Source organism: Sinocyclocheilus anshuiensis, unplaced genomic scaffold (genome assembly GCF_001515605.1).
Source record: "Sinocyclocheilus anshuiensis isolate Anshui unplaced genomic scaffold, SAMN03320099.WGS_v1.1 scaffold647, whole genome shotgun sequence".
Lineage (NCBI taxonomy): Eukaryota > Metazoa > Chordata > Actinopteri > Cypriniformes > Cyprinidae > Sinocyclocheilus > Sinocyclocheilus anshuiensis.
Window position 1 is genome coordinate 1,075,722 of NW_015552606.1, and position 18,435 is coordinate 1,094,156.

General features: G+C 35.3%; 1 protein-coding gene across 1 annotated transcript in view; it reads left to right on the plus strand.

The window, feature by feature from the left end:
• Positions 1-1,100: 1,100 nt before the first annotated feature.
• LOC107665883 (thyroid hormone receptor alpha-like) overlaps positions 1,101-18,435 on the plus strand; it is a 105,950-nt gene continuing 88,615 nt past the window's right edge. The window contains exon 1 of the mRNA XM_016456946.1: positions 1,101-1,435. The gene's annotated coding sequence lies outside the window, so the exon portion shown is untranslated. The remainder of the gene's footprint in view (positions 1,436-18,435) is intronic.

Below are 18,435 nucleotides of genomic sequence, written 5' to 3' on the forward strand. Positions count from 1 at the left end.
GAGAGGATTCGTGAGCACGCAATTTCAGCACTGCGGTGAGTAGATTCTAACTTGATCACCTCTGATTGGCCATTGCGTTCCAGAAATCAACAGCTGAGTCTGTGATTGGCTACATTATAAATGGAAACTAGGCTATGTCTAGCTTGCGCGTTAATCATTTTAATGTTAATATTAGTTGTTTTTTGCTTTAGTGCAACAGATAAATAAAAATTTATATGTTTTAGACACTTTATGTTTAGATCATTTCTATTTTGCGGGAGTCCCGCGAATCATTTTATTCTCCCGCATCCCGCACACACGAGACTGTCTGTGAGATACTATATATATATATATAGAGAGAGAGAGAGAGAGAAAGAGAGAGAGCTAACTGCTGCTGTGTGATTTAACTAGGCCAAACCCTTTTTTCCTGTTCCTGTTTTTCTGCTTCCTGCAAAGCTGCTTTTTAAGTAAGAGTTGTTAGTAAAGCAAAGTATTACTGTATGGACTAGAAACATTATTGTTATCTAGCTTTAGGTGCTTTCAGTCATACTGCACTTGCTCTCCCAGTGTAGGAGTTTGGAGTAACTCCTCTGAGCAAACAGATAGTCTGATCTCTGACCTGAGCTAATCAGGCACAAATCTGGCATGTCAGAAATCTGTCTTCACGTCCTGCGCCTCCACAGCTATTTACATACTCCCTGAACCAAGATTTTCCCTTTTTGTCTTTAGTCCGTGTGACATCCGAGTTCATCCATCCTCTTTTAAATGGAAACATTATGACATAAACACCCTCCCACCAAAAAGGTCTTGTTGAAATCTGATTATATAACAAGATTAACCCCAGAGGTTTAGACCTGCCGCCTAGCGTTGCTAGTCCACCACAGAACCCGCCCCCCCAAAAAAGTAGGATTGTGTGTTTTTGAGAGCAGTTCCTTTAGGTTCGGGTCATTACTATTGCCTTATAATTTTGTGATGACAATCATGCGTTGATTTGAGACATTTCAGGAATGTACATGTTAATACCCATTGCAGCCAATGGAATTCAACAAGATGACAGAAGCAGAAGATGTACCACCCCTTAAAAAGGAGAACACAGTGTTTTTAGAAAAGGGTGCAGTGGTGCTTAGTAGGCAGTTATCTGTTTTTTTTTCTGTAAACAGCCTATTCACTTCAGGGTTGGTATAGGGATGTGGGAGATTAGCTTTCCATCAAGACTAAAGGAAAATCTCCAATGAAGGAAGGAGTTTGTGGGGAGGAAGAGGAGAAGCCTAGGGCGGTTTCTTTTCTTTGTTAGTCTTTGTGCTGTGTGGCCTTGCCTGTTTGTTTTCCATATTCTGCTTCTGAACCCCCCTCTGAACAAGCCTCTTTTGATTTCTCGCAGGACGGCGGACTACAGTTCCAGCAAACCTAGGCCTGGGGAAATCATTAACCAGAGACAAAGCACAACAGCACACTGGTAGGTTCTGTGGCCTTCCCTCTCTGTCTTGTACAGTACCTGAATATTTGTGACACACTCCATCAGAGTAAGTTGTAATAGGCAACGTTTGACTGTTTTGGGTTTTGCTGTTTTTGAAAAAACAAAATTCATTCCGTTTATCTTGAAGTCATTGTCCAAATCTGTTTTGGATAGTTATTTTTATTTATTTATTTATATCTATTTATATAGTTATTTATTTATAATATAAATAAATAATATTACAATTAATATTTAATAATAATAATAATAATAATAATAATAATAATTTAACACATGTATAGTATAATGCATTTTTTACTTGTTTACTTGATATTTATGTCTTAATTTTTTATGTACACTATCTTTCAAAATTTTGTGATCAGTAAGATTTTTTTGTAAAGAAATTAATACTTTTCAGCAAGGATGCATTAAATTGTTAAGTTACAGTAAAGACATTTATAGTGTTACATACAATTTCTATTTCAAATAAAAGCTGTTCTTTTTAACTTTATATTCATCAAATAAAAAAAAAGTACAAAATGCTCATCAAAGGAAAAAAAACTATTAAACAGAACAACCATTTTTGATTTAGTAATAATAAGAAATATTTTTATGAACATATTTACATATAAGAAAAGCTGAAAATTCAGCTTTGCCATCATAGGATTTAAAAAATACATATGAGAAATACAGTATGGTGCTTTCTGTGAATACAAATATAACATAATGTAATGTAATATAATGTATAAAAATAGAATAGAGTTATTTTAAATTGTAATAATGCCTCACATTATTATTATTATTATTATTATTATTAAATAAATGCAGCCCTGGTGAGCATAAGAGACTTCTTTTAAAAACATTAAAAAAAAAAATCATATCTACCCTAACTTTTGAAAGTTTGTTAAATAAAATAAAATAAAATAAAATAAAAAAATAAATACATGATTCAGATTTTTTTTTTGAGAAACAGTTTTTTATGACTGCCAGCATTTAAGTAAACATATTGGAGTGTAAGTTTAATTATGCCATTAGAAAGCAGATACTTTCCTTTTTTTTTTCTTCAGCAAATAAAACTCGAATTGTCTTTCTGGTTCAGAATGACACAGAATGATGTAGCATGTCACTGAGTAACATATAGCGCTGGCCGCTTCCGTGAGACTTCCTTGGCTCAACTGAGCTACCAAATACGGTCAAATTCGATGGCCCAGAAGCTTCAGGAAAAATACCGTTTACTCTTGTGAATTTTATTGGGAGGGGTGATCTGGTGTTCGAAAGCCTTGGTATAAATGGCATCTAGTCTAGCCATTCTTAAGAAGGAAATAGGAGACACACATTCTCAGAATTCCAGCCTACTGTATGTCTAGCTGAAAAACGTACCCCTTCCCAGCGATGAGAGTTTCTAATACCTCTAAATGGAATTCAACACCCTTTGTAGACTTGAGTGTAGACTTGCAAACTTTGCTTTGTATTCATGCAGGTTATCCCAGTATGACAGATGTCCTGCCCTGAGGTCTCAAGCTGAAAACAATTATGGTATCTTTTGGATTAGGAGGTGTTTTCTACACCTGTCAGCAGCTAGATTGTCCTCTACTGAAGCTTAGCTGTGTCAGGAATGAAAGCAGTTTTCCTCTTTCTCTCTACTGTCCCACAGGCAGCTGCTGTATGAAGCATAATTGCATGTAATCCAGGCCCTAGTCCGAGGGCTTTAGAAAAAAGCAGCAGACTAGAAAATACCAGCTGGAGAGAGCACCTCCAAACCTACTGTGTCGCACTTTCAGTTTGCTCATCAGTGTGTGAGAAGGAGCACACATGTTCTCAGATGAACAAATATGGGTCTCTGCTGAATAGTGGAAAAAGAGTAGCCAATACTGTATATATATATATATCGATTTATATGATGTTGAAGAAAAACATATTTAAGCAAATTTATTTATTATTTGTTCTTTGTCTTTATCAATTAACTTGTTTCTCTACTTGAACTTGTACTCAAATGAATACTAACTCTTATTTTTTTCTTTTTAAACAAATTTATAGTTATTCAGAAAGGAAGAATTAAATTGAATAAAAATGACAGTAAAGGCATTTATAATGTAACAAATGATTTCTATTTCAAATAAATGTTCTTTTGAACTTTCGACTCATTAAAGGATTCAGAGAACAAAAAATCACAGTGCCACAGTTTCCACAAAAACACAGCACAGCTGTTTTCAACATTATATTATAATCAGAAATGTTTCTTGAGCACCAAATCAGCATATTGCCATCAAAGGAATAAATTACATTTTTAAATATATTATAATAGACAGCATTTGTTTTAAATTGTAATACTGTTTTACAATATTATTGTATTTTTAATTAAATAAACGCAGTCTTGGTGAACTTTCAAACACATTCAAATTCTAAACTTTTAAACCCTGTTAAGAGCCAAAACTTTTGTGTTCTTAACACAAAATGTGTAATTATATATCGATACTGAGTATGACTTTAGTGTACACCAGTCTACACCTATAGGATTATCGACTGCTCATAACCGCTGGTTCATGCTACATGCCCAAGTTTTTTTTTAGTTCAAACAAACCAAGTTTTGGTTAACATGAAAAATCACTGTAGATACCAAGGAGTACATTTAGAAAGACAGGGTAGCATACAAATACAAAGTTAATGGGTAGCTGTTAAGTTTCCAGAACTTTCCCTGAATGAAACACTGGCTAGACCAGAATGAATTACCGTGTTGGTTTATGTTGGTTTGGTGTTAATAGTCTGGCAGGTGGGCGAACCCTTACCCACAATTGGTGAAGCTGGTTGACCAAAGAACTTGCTGGTTAAACAAGTTAGAAAAGTCTGGTGGGCACATCAGTTTTCAAAACATAACATATGCTTCTGAACTGCCATGCTTCTTTTTTCTTTGAAATTCTGAAATTGGTGTTGCAGAAAAGAAAGCAGAGCCAAATGTAATATGCATTTTCTTTGGCGGACTCTCAAGGAGTAAGAGGCCCTATACCTTTATTATAGGGCTTCACACTTTGGGGTTAGAGGTGTGTTGGGGGAACTAGAGTTTACAGTATATTTTTCAGTTACAGTCTAACGTTCTTAACACCTCATAAATTACACCTGCTGCGACACTGCTGAGGCCTGATGAACTTCAAGCACACTGAGGGGAAGTGAAGTAAGCAGGGAGATCTGTGCGGGATATTGCTATTCTGTGACTCCCCCTCTCTTTCCTTGAGCAGCCTTTTTTTTTTAAAAAGAGAGTGGTCTTAAGACTGGATAACGATCTCACTCAAGAAATTGCCTAGTTTGGACCCAGTGAAAACAAAGTGAGATGACCAGAGTTCAGTGCAGTGCAGACGTAATGTAAATAAGATATTTAGTGTGCGGTTTAGAGAGCTTTATTGACTATAACGAAGCTTTGTGAGATTGCGATGAACTAAGATGAGTGACACTTCTTAGTATAATAAAGGGATCATGCTTTGCACGCTTTCTATGCAATAATCCATTCAGATTTTGTATGAAACTTTTTTTGGACACATACACGCTGCAAAGTTTCGGGAATGACATCCACATATTAATACTGGATTCACTCTCGAAAGCAGTGAGCAGTGATTGACACAGTGATAACCATAGCAATGGATGGTACAAAAAAAAAAAATGTGAGAGCAGCCTCAGTGATTTGATTCTAGAAACGGTCCTGGCCAAACTTCCATAGACAGCGTGAGTTCAGAGCGAGAGCTAGTTCATGGACCAAAAGCGTGTGTAAACTTTTTGAAACTTATTGACATCAGGACATATCAACCAGTAATGTCATTTCCAGTAACGGATGATAAAAATTTCAGGAATGAATGGTATGTATGAGATTTATGACAGAATATACTGTAGTCCCACAACTGATTGTTTATTTTTTTTCTTCTCGCCTTTTCAAATGATACGGATAAAAAGACACGGAAAACCTCAATGAACATCACTAAGCAGCGTGCACATTTCTGGTTAAAAATGAAAGGCCATCAAGTGACATTTAAAACGGGAAGCATTGCCATTCAAATCAGCAGTAAGATTCAAAGCTAGTCCACAGTTTAGTAAACATTGGCGACCTCTTTAAGTTATTCTTGACTGTGATGTATTGACTGCTTTGATGTGTTGCAATACGGTAGGGCATTGTTTTGATGCTTACATCCGAAAAAGATTTTTCTATATATACAGTATATACATTGTATTTACAAATATGAAATATGAATAATATGAAAATACCTGTTTTGAAGTTTTATACATCTATATAAATCTATTTTATATAGATGTATCTATATAATCTATCTATTTATAATCTGGCACTTGGTGCTAATTTCCTTAATTATATGACAAACCCTATTTAACTGACAGCATTTCTCTAATTTTCACTGAGACTGCAAGATGCCAGGACGCTCTAAGGTGACTGAAACCCTACGACAGGAGGTTGTCCAGATGAAGGCCAAAGGGATGACCTTTTCAGCCATTGCTTGAAAGATGGTCATTCCAAATCTGTGATTTCTCGAATATTGCAGGTTTACAATGACACTAATTAATTAAAGTGCCCCAAAAAGGCTGGTCGTCCATGTAAGACAAATGCAGGAGAAGAGAGAATAATGTGGAGACTCTCAATGGGGAATCGGTTCAACACTGCAGCTGGAATTGCTTGCCAGTTCAAGAGAAGTCAGACTGAAAGCACACTCTGTAGTGACCAAGCCTCTCATCAACAGAAAGAATCAAAAGGCTAGACTCACCTTTGCTGAGGAGCATGTTGTGTGGAGAGAGGAGAACTGGTCCAAAGTTCACTTTAGTGATGAGAGCAAGTTTAATTTGTTTGGGTCTGATAGAGAACAGTGGTATACCTACAGCTAATATTCCTTCAAATTTTGATCGATGAAGATTAACAATATTTCAGAAAAAAATGTAGTATTTATAGATTGTTCTCTAATTTTGATCTCCACTGTGTGTGTGTGTGTGTGTGTGCGTGCAACTATGGAAGAGAGTGAAAGAAGAGTGGACTAAGATCACACCAGTGCAGTCTCAGAAACTAGTGATGCTCTGCAGCTGCAGATGTGCTGAAGTCATTCAAAGCAAGGGCCTCTACACTTCCTACTAATTTCTGACAGCTGTAACATGTGTGTGTGTGTGTGCGTGCGTGCGTGTATATATATATATATATATATATATATATATATATATATGTATATAATCATGTATATGTTGAAAATCCATCAAAATCAGATTCTTAATCATTTTGGCTTCAAATGTAACTTATTTGTGACTAAAGGTCAGATAGTATAATTCATTGCATAATTTAGTAAAGAATTGAATAAATTCTCTGTCAGAGCCAGTATATACACTCATAATAAATTATAAATGGCACCGCTTCTGATAGACTGGTTACTATTTTGAAACTACGGAGTTCACTTCCTTTGGTTTTTAAATTTTTTTTTAGGAATGTTGGATTCAACCCCCTGCTTTTATCTTCCTCTTTACTCTGAAGTTTCTTTGCAATCCACCAGGGTTTTGTTTTCCGCGCACTATACTGCATTATCTTTGCAGCATCTCTTCCTGTATGTGTCCTGGATCACTCACTTGCTCGAGAACCCTTACACTGCAGTGGCAGGCCAAACCTGTATACCATCCCCCTACACGGATAAAACACTAGAAATTACAAGGCGTGCAGAACAGTACAGTACGTACTGTCCTGGGGCCCTCATTTCTCAAAAGTATGCAACAGTGTAGCGTACACATGTGCATGAGTGTTTCTGGCTCTTGACACAGGTTTGTATGCTTAGACCTTCTACACACATCATTGATTTTTCTAAACTCTGCAATATGCCACTCCTGCATCAATGAATGGTTTCCTGGAAGAAAAAAATTATCCATAGGCCATCTGTATAGAGCACATAGACTGAATCTCACCCCCATACCTTGGTTTCTTTTGCTCTCCTTCAATGAAAAACTGCACAGGTTTTCCTACAGCCTTTTAATTTGGGACATTAGGTAAATAGAGCAAGGGGAAAAGTAAGTGTTCCATTTCTTGACACTTCCCTCCCACATTGCTGCATTAACAAATGTTTATTTAAGAGTTTTAGGACAGGCTAGTCCAGGGCTCAATGCTAAGGATTTTTTCTACTGTGGTTCAAATTTTTACTTGCCCTACCAACATTTTCACTGGCCCTGCCACAAAAAAATTAAATAGTTGTTGTTATCATTGTTTTGACCTATGTTTTCCTGTATTCTAATACAGTGTTTCCCAACATTTTTTTAGTCGCGGCACCCTTTGGAAATTTTAACAAACTTGTGGCACCCTACAAAATTAATTTTGTCACAATATTTGAATTTCTAACTTCGATATGATAATTTGAAAAGTGTAGCTATTCGGTACAACAGGGAAGAACTGCAGAATATAATGTCATACAGATATTTTTTATATTATTAAAAAAATGTGTCCATCAATGGTGATAATCAGTAGGCTAATTTCTAATGAAGAGACCAATTTATATGACAGATTTTAATGTAGGCTTTTATATGTAAACATTATTTAATTACCATTATAACTAGCTATCTCACAAATTTTTGCTCACTCAGTGTTTTTTTTTATTTTACAGTCGGGTAATTTTGGTGCAGTAGCACGAGATAGCTTGATTTCAAACTTTGAACTGAATAAAAAATAACAAGTAAGCAGTCAGTAATAAAATAAGAACATAACATAGCGGTTAGCAGATCAATGAATGAGAGGGCAGCGTTACCAGAGTTGCCCATATACCACACCATGTTACAACACAGTGGGGCTATTGCAGACAGAAACAATACTGTACTACATCAATGTTTCCTGTCGGCTCAATTTTTGAGTGGACTTTGCTGTTCCGATGAGCATGAACGGTATAGGAGTGGAGCACACACGCATAGAGCGGGATAATACGCAGAGCGTCACACCACGTGAAAGTGAATCCTGAGCGGTGAACTAATTTTCGGCAGCCGAAATTTCGGTGCATCTCTAATTATTGGTGACATCAGAAATGGATATTATATAATAGATGCTTTTTTGAACATTTTAGCAATTTAAAAATATTAAAAAAGGATTTTTTACACGGCACCCCTGCTCTCGACAGACGGCACCCCGGTTGGGAAACACTGTTCTAATAGATAAGCTTATATGACAAAAATTTTAGATACAAGTTCAATATTACAGTTCTCGATTCCAGCTTCAATAACACAGCAAAAGCTACTAGCCAAACAAATATAAAGTTCAAACATTATCAAAAGTCAAGTGAGCAGTCAGTAAATAAGAACAAATGAAAAAATTACAAGCAATAGCACAAATAAATAAATAGAACAAAGATATATTGAACAATGCTTTAGGTTTTTAGATTTGTGGGTATTCAAGTACAGAAACTGAATAATCAAATGTAAAATAACTTTGCATATTCTTCACTGTATAAATTAAATATAGATTATTCCTTGTTAAAGCTACAAATGTTATTCATTCAAGAGCAGTGAGTGATTTTCTTTTTTTATTGTATTTATTATTATTTGTATTTTTTTATAAAACGTATACTTTTTAAACATTTAAATAAAAAAAATTAAAAATATTAAAAAATAACTAAAATAGTATCTCAGTTGTACTACAATAATGCTGGTGACTAGGGATGGGCGATATCTTATCGTTTGCGATATACCAGTAAAAATTCTCCCCACGATAAGAATTAGCCTTCCCACGATAATAACGATAAAGTTTAGTTGCTGATATATTTCTGTGTGCGACTGTGTAGAGTGACGTGAAAGAAGGCGGACGTGAAATTGAGCAGCTCCTTCTATAATCTGGAACAGGTTTGGATAGGGCTGTACAGTGCGACAAAAATTGGTATGAGCCTTGAGTAAATGTACTACAGTAGCACGTGTGCGATACAGTTTTACATGTGTATGAGTCGTTTACAAACCTGTTGTCCAACAAAGATATTATTTATTGACATGCTTTTTCTCCATATTAACTTCATAACATAGTCGAGTGTTTGAAAGAACTTATTTTTGTGATCAGACGTGATTTCGTATCACAGAATAAGGCAGAAATTATACTATTTTATAGAATTATATACAGTGATAAAGGCTATGTCAATTAGCATTGCATTATAAATATACTTTATCCTTATAAAAATACCCAAGATTGCTTGAAGAACACAGATACCATATATTTTGTGCAATCGCATGTTTATTGTCTTCAGGTTTTCTCAGTTAAAATTTCTCTATCTGCATTTTATTCAGCTACAGCGATCACTGGATACCTCTGTCCATATTAGGGATTTCCTGGAGCATTACTTCTACTATGAATATGTGGAGTTTCTGCTCAAGGGTGCCCTCCGGCTTCCAGTATTAATTAAACCGTCATTACATTAGGTGCATACTGCTCACAACACCCTATTTTGGGTAAAATTAGGAAAGATAATACTTTTCTCTAAAAAAACAGGATTCTCTAAATTATCGTCACTGACTACGTTTACATGGACATCAGTAATCTAATTATTTACCTTATTCTGAATAAGACAATATTATGATTAAGGTGTTCACATGAGTTGCTTTTAGAATATTCCTTTCATGTTCCTGTTTTACTGACACTTAAACTTAAACATAATATCTTATGTTATTTCTTAGAGTATTGTTTATTTTAATTCCTATTAATATTTTTTTTGCTTTTATCCAACTACGTTTACATGGACATCAGTAATCTAATTATTTACCTTATTCTAAATAAGCCAATATTATGATTATGGTGTTTACATGAGTTGCTTTTAGAATATTCCTTTCATGTTCCCGTTTTACATGTTATAGTACATAGTTCGATTAATGACACACGTCATTACGTCCCAACGTGACGCCATCCGACGTCCTCTCTGGAATTTCACGTATAAACATATAGTTTGTCTTCGTGATGATGCCATGTACAGTTTTGGGTGTTTCATTTTTAATTGTATGAAAGCTTTAAGTGCAGTTAATTATTTGTACGTGCATAAAGACGATGGCAGCATTGAAGCTCTTTTATTTGCCGTCAAACGGTTGACCACTGACGTGTGTGTATCCTGTCGCAAAATGCGGCGAAAAGTCCTACACGATGGTAATAATGTGATTAAGCTGTCTATTCGGCACTTCAGTAATGCGACTAAAACAGGAATACTCCACATGTCTTAATTCGATTTCTGTTTACTTCGAATATGACTTTAGCCGGATTACGGTAATCAAAAATATCTGTTTACATGGTAAATTCTTAATCAGAGTATTGTCTTATTCGTGTTAAAATCGGATTATTGTTGTCCATGTAAACGTACTCATTTATATCGTTATTACAATAAAATCAGACATTATCGTGATACATTTTTAAGCCCATATCACCCATCCCTACTGGTCACTAACCTGGCAAACTTTGGCATATTCAGTGATTATTTCATCCTTTAAGATGTTTGCTCTGTCAGCTTGGTTCCTTGTAAACACAAGTTTGTTTCCAAACTTTCTTCCCTATGTTGCCAATCAGATTAGAGCTTTCCAGATTGAGAAAGTAGGTGGGTTTATTTTCAAATGTAAAACCAAATTTTGCAAATGTGTATATGCTTGCCTCTGTGTGTAATCTATGGTAATTGTGGCTGTCTGGTTCATGCCGACTCTCTGTTTTATGTTGTGGAAAGCTGAGATTTCTCGCTGGTTTGCAGTGCTGATATGAATTTCTCACTCAGTTTTAACTGCCTTGTGATTATAAATTCCCAGATGCATATTTTAAATGTCATATGCTTCATTTAAAAGGCTCATATGTTACCGCCCAGGGTAGTGCCAGTGTGAATAGCTCTTGTGCCCCACTCTCCAGGTGTCTAATCAGCTTCATTATGAAAAGGAAAGCGAAGAGGAATATACATTATTTTTCAGACACATAAAGGCAATTGTCTACATAGGTGGCAGTATGTGCAGTTTTTTTCCAGTTGGTGAGCGTATAAGTGACTCATGTGCATAACCACCCTAAAGTAATGGTGGTTATCTATGTACAGTTTGTTTGAACTTCCATAGCCTGTAGGTTTGTGTGTGTTTGTGTGAGGGAGAGAGAAAGAAACTTCCTCTCTGTTTAGTTTTGTAAGTGGATTAGACATGTATGTGGAGACTTCCTGGGGAGCTCCCAGCATGGGACGCATGCAGACAAGGAGGTTAATGACAATCTGTTTGCTGTGTTCATGTACTGAACCTTGTTAATTGAACTGTTGCTGGTGTTTGTACACAGATTTAAAAAAAGCTGCTATTTTAACGGTTTGTATTTACAACATAAAGAAATATGAAACATGAAAAGTACAAAACAATAATTCTTCAGGGCTCAATTTGCCATTTTCTCCTGACTAGATAGTTACTTTGGCATATTTAAATAGCAGAATTCCCAACAGAAACAGTCAGTACATCACAGACAAGTTTGCAAGATATAAACCACAAGATCAACAAACATGAGTTTTATTGAACTACTGGTCTGTCAACTGGCCAAAACTCTCATAATCCACCTCTGTCATCTTTATTGTTAAACTGTGTTGTTGTTGTGACATTTTTCCTTTTTTGTTCCCAGAGTGACACATTTAAATGCACATTGTAAATATCCAGATATTCAGCTTCAATCTAAGTGCTGAAGAACTGATGAAGCCTGGCATGGTAAAAGTAATAACCATAAATGTTGAGCTCTTATGTTCAGAAATATCGACCTCCTGCAAACACAACTTGGGTATTGACACCCAAAATGCATAAAGAAGACTGATGGGAATGGCTGAACATCAGAAGATATTAATCCACAGATGGAAATAATTTAGCATGTGCTTTGTTTTGAAGCATAATTAATTAGTGTTTTTCCCCTGAGAGGTTCATGACATCTGTTATTCATTTTAAAATAATCCAAGAGGTTTTACCACATTTTCTTGTAGGTTGCAATGTGGCAGAAATATCAAATAACATCACGGTTATGTGACAATATTCTAATCCGCTTGTTATTCACATTTCATTTATTACATATACTTAAGTGTCATAGTTCAAAAGAATATGGTGGATTGAACTGATTAGATTTTTTTGTTGGTAATGTGTTGAGTGTTGTTAATGGTGCTAGTTGTGCAGTGACACTAGCATTTGCATTATTTAAGAGGGAAAATGCAATAAGTGTGTGTTTGTTTTGCTGCATCCTCTCTGGTGGTGATGGTAGGATAGGATAAGGAGCAGGATTAGCACACAGAGCCTCCCGCTTCTCTGAAACACATTACAGTGTTGTTTAATCAGTTAATTAGTTTGATTATGAATCCCTCAAGATGATGCTCCATGATGCACCTGCTACTCCACTTCTGGACCTGAGCACAGAAGCATCCTCTCCTCTAGGGTAGGTGTATCAGTGTGTGTGTGTGTGTATATATATATATATATATATATATATATATATATAAAACCATGGACCACAAAACCATTCATAAGGGTCCATTTTTCCAATATTTGGCCGAGATACTTTGAATTGAATATTTGAAAACCTGGAATCTGAGGGTGCAAAAAAATCTAAATATTGAGTTCTTAGCAATGCATATTACTAATCAAAAATTAAGTTTTGATATATTTACAGTAGGAAATTTACAAAATATCTTCATGGAACATGATCTTTACTTAATATCCTAATGATTTTTGGCATAAAATAAAAATAAATAATTTTGACCCATACAATGTACTTTTGGCTGTTGCTACAAATATACCCCAGTGACTTAAGACTGGTTTTGTGGTCCAGGGTCACATATACACACACACACACACATATACATACATGCTGTTCATGCATATATCTAGCTTCTTATGTACCAAGTACCATGTGGTACTGCCTATTTGGGTAATTGCATGAATTACAATATTAATATTACAATATTAAAGTTTAAAAGAAAATATTTTAAAATAGCAAAAGTACTATTATAGATAGTATTACAAATATGGAAATATTATATACTTATGCATATTATGAAATATTACATCTAAAGCAAAACCTCAAACCAAAGAAGTACCTGAAATAAATATAGTTCATGAAGCCTTTGGTTTACAAGCATAATTGTTGTCTTATTTGAAAAAAAAGACACGTAAAGTAAACAATAAAACAAATATTATAATATATAAATATTATACATTATATTATGTAATCAGAAATATTATAAAAATACAAAATATTTTAAACTGGAAAACTAATATTATAAATATATAAATATTATATATACACTGAATTTGCCACATTGTAAGTAAACATTTTTTCCTACTAATACTAAAATATTAAAACTTGCAGGTTTAAATTAGATTTTGAATCCCACATTTTCAGTGTGGACTTATGCTTTTTTTTTTTAGGGATGCATCGAAATGAAAATTCTGGATGCGCTTGGATGAAAACCAAAACCGAAAACGCTTTGTAATAATTATTTTATTAAATATTATAATGTAATTTGTTACATTATTGACTTTTTTTTAACTCAATAATTTCAATGAAACTGAATTTAAAAAACACAAGCCAATAACATTACCACACTTTTATTTAAAGTAACAATAAAATTGGACAGAAAATATATTAATATAAAATATAAATATATTATTTTTATTCAGTTTAATGCAACAGAATCAGATATAATTATTTTTTTGACTAATTATCCAAATAATGTATAGTCCTATAAAGCTATTATTATCAGAGCATGTGAGGAGAGCATAGCAGTGAACGAGAGGGTAGCGTCATTTTACCAGCGTTGCCCAGTACAGCTGTACTACACCATGTTGCAGCACACTTAGCACTAATGCAAAAAGGAAAAAGTATAGTACATAAAAATGTCCTGTCTGCGTGGTATTTAAGCGGACTTTGCTTTTCCGGTGAGCATGAGCGGAACACACGTTCATAGTTCGGAATATTGAGCGGAGCGTCACACCACGCAGTGACGACGGGTTGAGGGAGAGTGAAACCTGTGTGCTGAACACATGGGCGGTGCGTCGTGGCATATATTTTCGGCTCATATTTCAGCCGTTTTTCTCTTTCGGCCAAAAACCAAAAATGCCATTTCGGTGAATCCCTACTTTTTTTTACTCACACTATCTAATGCAGTATAAATGGTACTGCAAAATCTCATTTGACATTGTTTGTTCGTACTGCCCTGTCATGCTCTATCGTATTTCTACCTCTTTTTGTTGATTATGATCGTAATCAGTGTTACCTGTACAGGTGTTTCCACCTCACCCCCGCTACTATACGGATGCAGTTCCTGTAGGGAGGGATTAGGGTCGTCGGATAGGAGCGAAGCTGAAATTCCAACCAGTTCATGATAGCTTTCAACTTTAACCCAGATAAAATACCAACAGCAGGAAGACAAGTAAGCCAGTCAGTGGTGTGTTACCCTGCTGCCTTCATTTCCTTACATGGCCTTAAGAACGGCTCTGGTTGGATTCTTACTCAACAAATGCATTTCATTCTTTGCTTCACATGTTATTAGTTTTGCAAATGCTTAATTAATTTAAACATCCCCATAAGAGTTGTTCAACCACACAAACATGTTAGCAGACAGGTCTCAAGAGCTATGGAGCCTGCATTCCTTCCTGAGTTATAAGTTCCTTCCCGAGTTAATATGTTAATTCTTACTGTTTGCCAAACTGGATCATATCCCAAGGTAATATCATCTCCTTGCTTAATTAAACAAAACGTAAACGGATTTAAACATTGGAATGTGTGGCATAGTATAGCTAGATGGGATAATGTTTAATAGAGTCTAGATCTTACACAGATGGTGTTGTGATGCTAGTGGGTGACACAAATATTTAGGTAGTTTTAAGCTTGGGGAAGACACTGCACATATTCTATTTTATATGTGTCAGTAGTACTTCGTGATGTAACAATGTTCCATCTGTACTACTGGACATTAGTCACTTACTTTTTAAACAATCTGCTGGAGTTAATTATGTTCTGTCAATCAAAAAGCAGCAAATAAGGTGATGGACAGTTACAAACTGTGGCAGTGAAGACGGTGCCTGGTCTAACCATCTATACATCTATCCATCCCTCCGTCCATCCGTCCACTTTTAAAATATAAAAATTGTTACACTGCTTAAGAAATAATTGAAACAATTGTATTGTTTTCCACAATTTTTATTTAATGTGAGATGCTTTTATTATTCAATTTCTATAATAAAAATGAAGACCAAGTGATTGTGCAGGAAATGTAATGGAGAATCAGAGACATTTAAATCGGAGTAAATTTTAAGCAGTCTTATCTACAGATGCCCGTCTTTTATAAGATCAAATCATCGTTTGATTTTAATCAGCCAGACTCCAATAGCATAGGTTTTTTTGTTTGTTAAATCTGGTGATACAGATGATTGGGCAAAACATTGATATGCTTAGTATTATTGTTTATATTTTTCTTATGTTATCCCCATGAAGCCTGCCATGTCATATTTGATACATTAATTACTAAGGCCTCTAAATTATCAGCATCAAAACTTTGCTGAAAAACCTTTTACACACAATATTCTACATGCCCTGTGATTGATTCTTTTTTTTTTTATTTATAGCAAGTAAAAATATACCTTTAAGTCTTATTGCTTTGAAATCTTTAATGATTTTTATGAAGTGATTGTTAAAGTAACTCTTATATTGCTAGTAATATTTCAAGATTAACATTTATTGTACTGAAGCAACTTGCTTGATTATCCATACATCATTATTAAAATATAAGTATCCCCCCCATATTAATTTTAAAGGCACAATATGTAAGATTTTCGTAATAAAATATTCAAAAACCACTTGCACAGTGTTATATATTTCATGCAGTTGTGCACTTGCGTTATCCCAAAAGTTCCCAAGGATTTGTAAATCCAGAGAAATTCCAATTTTAAATAATGGCTCATCCCGATTCATTGTCGCCTATCAATGACGTAATGTCCACACTATCGGTTTCTGCTTTTAGAAACTATGGCAACACACGTGGACAAAAATACTGCTGTATACTGCCCGGCGCGACGAGACAAAACCAATAAAACCCATGACAAACGAGGCATTTGTAGCATCCAGTGGCGACATAATTACTGATTATAATGACTTATATCGTGCATCGCGCCGCGTAAACATAAAACCATGTCTGCATTTGTGATCTGAGAAATGACAAACAACAAGCGCTACTCTATACTGCCAAAGTAGTTTCGCTTTCATAACGAAAGACACAGTGTCTCCACGACATGGCGGCGGCGGCAAACAATACTACAGCGAGAATCAAAGTTACACCTTCTTTCTTTGAGTGAACATTTGGGCGGTGTTATGCAAATCTTCTCACACAGTGACGTAGACATGTGGGGGCGTGTTTAAACGAGGCGTTTTAGGGGGGCGTGGACGAGTCTTAACTTTTATAAAGAATATCTCTTTGGGTTTGAGACTTTAGTCTTTGCAACTTCAGGAATCTTATCTATTCACGAACAGCTTGTAACACTCCAAAGAGAAAGGAAAACTTGAAATCGCATCATATGACCCCTTCAAGTAAGTAGTCTGGCATACTGTTATATAAATCTAATTTATTTTACATAACAAGCTATCAGAATTTCATCTTACTTTTTGGTCATATAAATAATAAAAAAATACACCAAATAGCTAATTTTTTTCTCAGTTTGGGCTTCTGTCCTGTCCTGGATATCTGAGACCATGATCTCTGGTCTTTTTCTCCTAAAGTGAAAAAGGTCTCTGACTCAGTACATAACTTGGGACATTTGGTGGTTCTCAGAAACTTTCTCTTGCTACGCGGTACCTCAGTCAAAGATCAAAAGCTAAACCAAAACCAAAAGCGAACCTTCCGTTGCTGTGGCAACAAAGCAGGATATGAAACCACCATGCCGCAGGAAAGAGAGGACTTCCTCTCTGCGCACATGTAAATGTTCTAATGGGAGTGTTTCGGGGGTGTGCCAGTGTTTCCAATGAACGCTTTTTTTTTTTTACTACCAGTGGTGCAGTAAATGTGTATCAGCTTCCTTGAAATTAGAAACAAGAAGGTGTGCGGTGCTCCAGTTACCAGTGTGTAATAGATACTGTGCTGATAACTCCTTTTTATTGCTTCCGTATCAACTTCCATTGACTTTGAGGGGTGTGAGAGAGCGACACCTTGTTTTTCACAATGATTATTGTAGGGGTGCTCCGATCATGATTTTTGAGGCCGATCACCAATCGCCGATCACAGAAAGCAGTATCTGCCAATCTTTTTAAAGCCTTCTTTTTATAATTTAGAACTATTTATAGTGATACTTCAATCAGGATTTTTAGACATTTATTCAGGGCCTGAATTTCATTTTTGAAAATGTGGGAAATTCCCCTCTTAGGTGACTCTTGTGAGGGGGAAGCAGCTTTCACACAGGAGTCCGCTGCTGATCCGTGGCTGTTTACCACAAACACAACATTTATTCCAACATTATAATCATTCCATTATTTTGATTTCAAATCCAAACATTGTCACTGAAAATGCTTTTTCAGCATTGCAATTCTTTTTTTACACAGTACAGTAATACAGTCTTTCACAGACATGTTTAAACACAATAAATATAAGCAACACATCATTCAATGCTTTTTACTTTTGCATTTAGTTCTAGATTTATATATTAAGTTGCTCAAGCAAGTGGCAACACATTTAAACTACTTTTCTTACGTTATCACAAACTTACCATTGACAGAAATAGTCAGCTCTACTGCCTTTCCTTTTGCATTGAAATCTTTATTACAAGCAATCCTGCGGTTCATAAAGAACTTTGTTTTCCTACCTCCACGAGTGCATCTATTATTGCCTTGTTTATCTAAAAGTGCTCTTTTCCTTAAAAACTAGCAAACAAGCCATATGTGTTGACTGTGAAAGACAGTATACTTTAATTATATGCATTTATGGTGCAATTGATGCATTTTTGTTTTCATATGTACTGCAAACAATGTGCTGTCACTTTAATTCAGCGCGTGTATCACAGCA